Source organism: Asparagus officinalis, chromosome 9 (genome assembly GCF_001876935.1).
Source record: "Asparagus officinalis chromosome 9, Aspof.V1, whole genome shotgun sequence".
Taxonomy (NCBI): Eukaryota; Viridiplantae; Streptophyta; class Magnoliopsida; order Asparagales; family Asparagaceae; genus Asparagus; species Asparagus officinalis.
The window spans coordinates 60,112,083-60,120,221 of NC_033802.1; positions in this window are offsets into that span (position 1 = coordinate 60,112,083).

The window sequence follows — 8,139 nt, forward strand, 5'->3', positions numbered from 1 at the left end:
GGTTGGTCATCTAACAATCCTAATGCTTGCTCAAATCTTCCCAAGTACTCCCTAACTGTAGAAGTTTGTTTCATAGTTGAGAAAGCATCATATGGCCTTGAGAGTTCACTAGGACCAAATCTGGTCATTAATTCTTCTTTAAAAATAGCACAGTAATAGTAATCTTCAAGATTCCTAGTGAGCCATCTATATCATTGCAAGGCTTCATCCCTTAAGTAGAATGAACAAACTTTGACCCACTCATCATCTTTAATATCATAATATTCAAAGATCTGTTCAGTTTGTTCTAACCAAGCTATAACATTCTCAGATCCAGAGAAAGAGGGAAAATCCAAACGTAGAGACTTTGGTTGAACAAATTTTTGATTGCTAAAGAGAGAATTTCTTTGAATTGAGGAATTACCCAAGTTGTTAATAGGTTCGAATTCCCATTAAATTCAGCATTCCTTCGATGTGGAGGGAGATATCCACTGCTGTGACCACTCTTGCTAGATTCTCCAGCTCCTGATAGTGATTTCTCCCTATTTCCTCTTCATCCAGTACCCAAAACTCCTTGATCAGGGGTCTTGAGGTTCTTGATCTCCTGCATCATAAACTCCATCTTGGAGGAGAACTGGAGCTGGAGATCACTCATCTGTGCTGAAAGTTTCTGATTGAATGATTCATGTTGTTAACTAAAGGAACTATTTCGAAAGACAGCATCCTCTAATCGAGCAATTCTCTCATCGGAAGTAATCTCTTCAGCATCAGCTTCTTCATGATCGTTCAAGAAATCATCAGCGCCAGCTTCAGTTTCTTGTTGCTCTGATAAAAATTGTGAGGCTCTTCAAAAAAAACAGTTGAATTCTCCAATAGTATTAACAGAATTCTAACAAACACTCTAAGATTTATTACAGTCCTCAAACATTTATTACAGTCCTTAAACTTTGGAAGTCTTTCATAATAGCCCTTATACTTTGCGTATCAGTCCCAATCTTGCATATCAGTCCAGCAGTTGTGATTCTTCAACTGGATTTCTCCAAGTCTTCTTCGTCAGGTGCATCTTCAGCTTCCAAGTTCAATTCCAACTGCATCAGTGCCAGCTCCTGACACAAATTCAGAATTCTTTGAAATCCCAAAATTTTTATTTTTTCATCTGTTTGTTTGGTTGAATGAAAAGTTATGATTTCTGCAACAAAAATTTGCTGACATGTAGCAAATTCCATCCACTTTCCTCATCAAACTTTCCATCAAAGCAAACACAAAGTTTTGGTCAATTGGCTCAGTTTTTTTTCCATGGATGACAAAGAATCCCATGGAAATTAACAAACAGGACCTTAGATGATGCAAATTGATTGTTTTGTTGCTCATATAAATATGTTTCTGTTGTGTCAGGTGAAAGTTCTTCGTTCAATGAGACCTTTAGAGCTTGAAAATGTGGTAATAGGACAGTATAGAAGCCACACAAAGAATGGAGCTTAACTTCAACATTTGCCGCTGCAGCTCTTTTCGTAGATAATGAAAGATGGATGGAGTACCATTTCTCATGAAAGCTGGGAAAGCCCTCAATACAAAGCGGTATTTTAATGATTTGTGCATAAATTTTTATCTTTTAAGAAGTAGAGTACCTTATGATAGAGGATTATTGTTATTATTATTGTAATTTTGTTTGCTTTCTGCACGGAGATTAGGGTACAATTAATTTAGACATGTTCCTGGTAATATATTGTTGTGCGCAGCGGAAATTTCGGCAGAGTTTCTGGTGCACAATAAGAGAGAAAGATCGATAAGAATTCTTGTTTCTCAAAGGGAACAAGAATCTGAAGCCTAATATCCCATCAAAGTGGGATATTAGCTTTTCCTCTCGTCAGCTCTAGGACTGCGCGTCGAGGGATCCTAAAAACTATTATAATGACCACAAACTCAAACAAACCAATTTTACGTGGTTCGGCAAACTGCCTACGTCCACGGGGCAAGGAGGGGGGAGATCTACTATTAGAGGGAGATAATACAACTAGGGTTTACAACCACTCAATCTAAACCCTCACACAATTATCTCTCTCAAAAGCCTCACACAAAAAAATACAGCCGAAGTTGTTCTTTGCCTGCTGCCTTTGCACATGAATGAATCAGCCGCCCAAAAGATCAGCCGCCTAAAAATTTTCCGTGCTCCTCTGCAGCCGCAACTTCTCCTTTTTTTTCGTACTTACACGCCCCCAGCCTCACACTTTTTCTTCACGAAACCCTAGAGGGTTTTATAAGGCTGATCCAAACTCCGGGTGGGCCATCAAGCATGCCGAAAATGAAAACGCGGAAACAAAACCGCTTGCTGACCTTGCGCACTTGAATCACCCATGTGGGTGGTCCCCACTCTTGGTCTTTCACGCGGAAGCATCAATTTCCGCTGAACAAATGTGGCCCCCACACGTTAAAAAAAAACGCGTCATCACAATTCTCCACCTCGGCGAGGTTTTCCCAAAACTGAGCCGACACCAACTAAACCAAATGTCTCACTTGTTGTGTCCAGTACGAAGTGAAACAATTCACGACAACGGACTCAATCCATAACAAGTCGAGAACCCAAATGAGAGTGCAAACACTCTCCAAACGTCGGTATCAACTCACCAAATCGATCTCACCCATCGTAAAGACTGCCTACGTATCCTCTTGCCCAAGGAATCAAGCCGAACGTAGTTCACCCAAATGGCCGCGAACGACCTCAAACCAATAGAAGAGTTCGCAACCCTTCTCCAATATCATCAACTCTACGGCTGATAGCGCCTCCAATGGCCTCAAACACCTCCACCTGAGGTGAACCAATGACCATATCCAAGCTACATCTATCAGCTGCACTCGAGTCAAAACTCAACTCATCATCTGCATCCGAATCCAAATGACTTCCACGCCGTGTCACCTCAGCTAGAATCCCAACCAATGCAGAATGACCTGGAGTATGTGGGAAAATCCCCACCTAATGTGGAGTAGCATCAGTCTCCACCCGCTGTGATACCTCTAAGGTCTGTCCAAAACTCTCCACCTGCTGAGAGTCAATTAGCTCCCTCATCGAAGCCTCAACCAAAGTGACACTACCAGACCTATCTTCTAATGGAGTTTTACCTCCAATCATAGCAGTTGACAACTCTATAATAGGATGACCCAAATATGTCGAAGCCTCTGTCCAGAAACTCTTCTGCAAACTATTGTTCGACCACAAACACCGATCCTCCTCCAGCAAGGCACGGTTCTCCAAATTTACCATCCTATCTAGTTGCCCCAAGATTTCCTTTCCAACGAAGTGTCTCGAAATGCCATGATCTCGGCTCCAATACAGAAACAGGTCCATCTTTTATCTCCCACCCAAACTAGAGTGAAGTACCTTCACCTTTCTGCCAATATTACACTTCTTCAATCTGTTGGATACTACTAGGACTTTCTCCAATGGGGATTTGGTTGCAACCCAAACACGCCTAGAACAGTCACCAACAAAGGAAACCAAATTTCTATTACCTCCCAATGATGCTCCCTTGGAAGGCCCCCAAACATCCACGTGAACTCCTCTAGAACGACCCTTAGCACGGTGAATAGAGGTGTCAAACTTCACCTCGGTCTTCTTGCTCACATCAACATGTTCACTGGACTTTAAATTGCAGGTCTCTACACCCTCTTTCAATCTATGCGAGGAATCAATACTGGAATGGCCAAGCCCCAAATACCGCAGTCTAGTCGAATCAACAGAAGTCGCCAGCTCTCCACCTGTCACTATACCTCCAGTCAAGTAATACATGTTATTTCTCCTGACGCCCTTCATCAAAATACGAGAGTCTCTCGCAATCTCAAGAACCATGTCCTCAACACGAACCTTCAGACCCTCTCCAACCAAAGCTCCAATTGAGATCAAGTTCTTCCTCAAAGAAGGAACATATCTCACATCGTTTAACTCTCTAACAGTCCCGTTAAACATCTTGATGTGAATTCTTCCTATCCCAAGAATCTGGCATGCACGGTTATCAGCCATGTACACCACACCACTATCCACCAGCTTCTTAAAACTGGAGAACCATTCCTTTCTAGGGTACACATGATAGGTCGCACCACTATCCAACATCCATTCAGATTCCTCCGAATAGCTATCTGTAGGACTGATAGAAAGCGAATAAATAGAAGAGTCAGAATTATTACCATCCGATACGATGTTTGCTTTCGTCGAGCTTTGGGCAATCTTTCTTCTAATGACCAGTCTCCTTGCACCAAGCACACTGATCTTTTCCTACTCTAGACTGTGACTTCCAATTCTTTCAGTTTGGACCCTTCCCTCTTGCGACCAACGCCTCCGCTACCGGCTCAACTGAAGCCTCCTTATCCTTCTTTCGAAGCTGATAATTCACAAGTGCAGCAATGACCTCACTATACGAAAGGGATGCCTTCCCATTAATAAGAGTAAGGACGAAGGTCTCATATTCCTCGTCAGGCAAGGAACTCAATAGCAACAACGCCTTGTCCTCATCTTCAATTATAACATCCACATTCGCCAAATCCGCAAGAAGCTTTGTGTAGTGGTTCATGTGATCTCTAATGGAGGTTCCCTTCTTCAACTGGAAACGATAAAGTCTCCTCTTCAAATGCAAGCGATTTTCCACACTCTTGGTCAAATACTTGCTTTCGAGAATCTCCCAAATCTTCTTCGCAGAAGTCTCATTCATCACATCATATTTTAGATCTTGAGTCAAACAAGACCACATCTATCTTCATAGAATGGATATTCAGACTTTGAATGGTCTTCGCGCCAGAAGCACCGCCCTCGACACCCGAAGCACCTTCTTTCCCCGACATCTTACGCACCAACGAACAAAGAATAGATCCAAAACTGAAAAGATAGAGTCTTTACCAAAAAATCTCACCTTTATCACCAACGAAGCCCTAAACGGGCCTCCAAATTGATCTACTCCTCCAACCAAACCCTAGATCTGGAATCTGGGCTCTGATACCACTTGTTGTGCGCAGCGGAAATTTCGGCAGAGTCTCTGGTGCATAATAAGAGAGAAAGATCGATAAGAAATCTTGTTTCTCAAAGGGAACAAGAATCTGAAGCCTAATAAATTTCGGCAGAGTTTCTGGTGCACAATAAGAGAGAAAGATCGATAAGAATTCTTGTTTCTCAAAGGAAACAAGAATCTGAAGCCTAATATCCCATCAAAGTGAGATATTAGCTCTTCCTCTCGTCAGCTCTAGGACTGCGCGTCGAGGGATCCTAAAAACTATTACAATGACCACAAACTCAAACAAACCAATTTTACGTGGTTCGGCAAACTGCCTATGTCCACGGGGCAAGGAGGGGGGAGATCTACTATTAGAGGGAGATATTACAACTAGGGTTTACAACCACTCAATCTAAACCCTCACACAATTATCTCTCTCAAAAGCCTCACACAAAAAAATACAGCCGAAGTTGTTCTGTGCCTGCTGCCTTTGCACATGAATGAATCAGCCGCCCAAAAGATCAGCCGCCTAAAAATTTTCCGTGCTCCTCTGCAGCCGCAACTTCTCCTTTTTTTTCGTACTTACACGCCCCCAGCCTCACACTTTTTCTTCACGAAACCCTAGAGGGTTTTATAAGGCTGATCCAAACTCCGGGTGGGCCATCAAGCATGCCGAAAATGAAAACGCGGAAACAAAACCGCTTGCTGACCTTGCGCACTTGAATCACCCATGTGGGTGGTCCCCACTCTTGGTCTTTCACGCGGAAGCATCAATTTCCGCTGAACAAATGTGGCCCCCACACGTTAAAAAAAAGGAAAATGATTTAAGGACCCAAAATATGGGACCAAGGGATGGGACAGGTGATGTGTCCCCTCCCTATTGCATAATGAGTTGGCATGGCCAACTCATTATGCAATAGGGAGGGGACACATCACCTGTCCCATCCCTTGGTCCCATATTTTGGGTCACCGTAGCAGCACTCTAAAAAAAAACGCGTCATCACATATATATCGATGAAGTTTTTGGACATATCTTGATCAAGCTGCCAATGAGCTCGTGATCAGAGTGCAGCCTGATGAGGCTATTTATTTAAAGATCAATAACAAGATTCCCGGATTGGGGATGAAAATTGGATCGGAGTAATTTGAATCTTCACTATGCAGCAAGGTAAGATTTTATTACTTTGGAATTTGTAAAAATTTCGTTATGCTGGTTGTTCCCTATTAAATAAATCATGCATGCTTGGTTAATGTAACCATGATCGAGGAAGGATTAACCTTAGGGCCTGTTTGGATTTGTAGGGGGTGAAGGGAAGTTAAGGGAAACTGAGTGAAGGGAAGGGAAGGGAAAGGAAGGGAAGGGAAGGGAATTCTCTTCCCCTTGGTTACACCCCAATTTGGGGGTAACAATTTTTATACTATTAGAGGGTGAACCAAGGTGAATGGAGGTGAATTAACTTCACCTCCTAAGTGATCCCAAACAAGGTGAATGGAGGTGAATGGTTCCCCTAACTTCCCTTCACCCTCATTCCCCTCAATCCAAACAAGCCCTTAATGGCTAGCTGGTTAATAGGTATTACGGTGTTGGTACGAAAAAGGGTTTGTTCATCAGGCTCTAAATGTGACTTGGAGATGTGAAAATTATTGGTTTGACAGAAAAAAAATGCAAGGTACTAAAGGTTCTTAAAAGCCTCCTTGAGTTTTCATTTCAGGCTTAGATTCTTTGGAAGCATTTAGGCTGCAATTCTTAGGAATTTCCAATTTTCACCTCTTCAAGTGTACTCATCAAGCAACTTTTAAAACATGGGGACTTATAATCGTCAAAATGTGGAGCGATTGGTTAACTACATGTTTATGATCATCTAAACTTGACAAAAATTGGCGATCTTTATGTCGAAACTTTTGGTTAACAGTTAGATCTTCTAATTCTAAGTTAGAAAACTGAAAGTGGAATATGCCCCTTATATTAGGGAGTCTTTGGTTGGTAGTAGCTAGAATAACATGTCATTCTAATGTAATTAATCAGTTGTTTGGTTAGTGTTTTTACAACTATATTTTGTTGTTGCAACTAATTTAGGTTCTAATTATGTGATTATGATTGCACTCAAAATCAGTGCAGTTTCAAGTTTCACCTATCTTATGTGCTCAAAAATAATTACATTGTTGATGTCAGTGATCTAAAGGGGAGTTTGAGAGTGGATTATGAAAGCTGTTAGAGTCCTCAAGCTTCTTCAAATGGCTAATTCTTGAGCCAAAAGTCCTATCCTACATATGAAGAATTCGTAAGACGCCGGAGTTGGGATCTCCGATGGTTCCTCCGATGATTAAGTCGGTTCGGAGCTTGAGTGGAGAAGAAGAATGAATGTTTGAGTTTTGTTGGGCAGAGATTTCTTACAATAAGCAACAAATAGAATCTCTCTTTTATAGCGGATCAAAGGGACAGATGGATAATTCCAACCAAGTCCAAGCAGGCGGCTTAGTCGGCTCTACTTTGTAGGTATCGGATGCAGACAGGGATGACTCATCCAAATGTGTCTAATGTGGGAGTGACCGAGTGTGCATAGTGTTGACGAAGTCCAATAAGTCATAAAGACTTTCGGGGTTAGAGCAATGATGACTCTGATCATTCATTTAATGTGCCGGCAATCGACCGTCGGCGGGGGGCTCGAGGACACATTGTGTTCCGACTCGTGTCCATGGAGGTCGACAAATACTGCTTCTTTAGTCCATCTCAAAAGTTGTTGGCCCTAAAAGGTCGAGTGCTGAGGGAGAGTGGGGTCACCACGGATGATATGCAGAGTGAGGACGCCTCTTGTCTTGATCTTTCAAGTAGGCCGACAAGTACTGTACTTTTAGTCGGTCTCGAAAGTTGGCGGCTTGCAAGAGCTGAGTGTCGAAGTCATTCGAGTCATCTTTTACCAAATATGGCTAATTAGGCAAAGGTGGGACACATGTCGGTCTCTCACTGGGGATTAACACTTAGCCATTTACATGATATGACACTGGCCCCTTTTATTCAAACTTGGCAAGCCGAGTTCGAGTGAAGTTTGAACAATCGACGGTTGGAATATTTGAGGTGCATTTATGAGGAAAGCGATGACCGCTATTGATGTGATGTGTTGACGTCACTAGAGATCATGTGCCAGCGTCGCCTCGTTTTTAGAGCATATGTGGTGTGTTAACC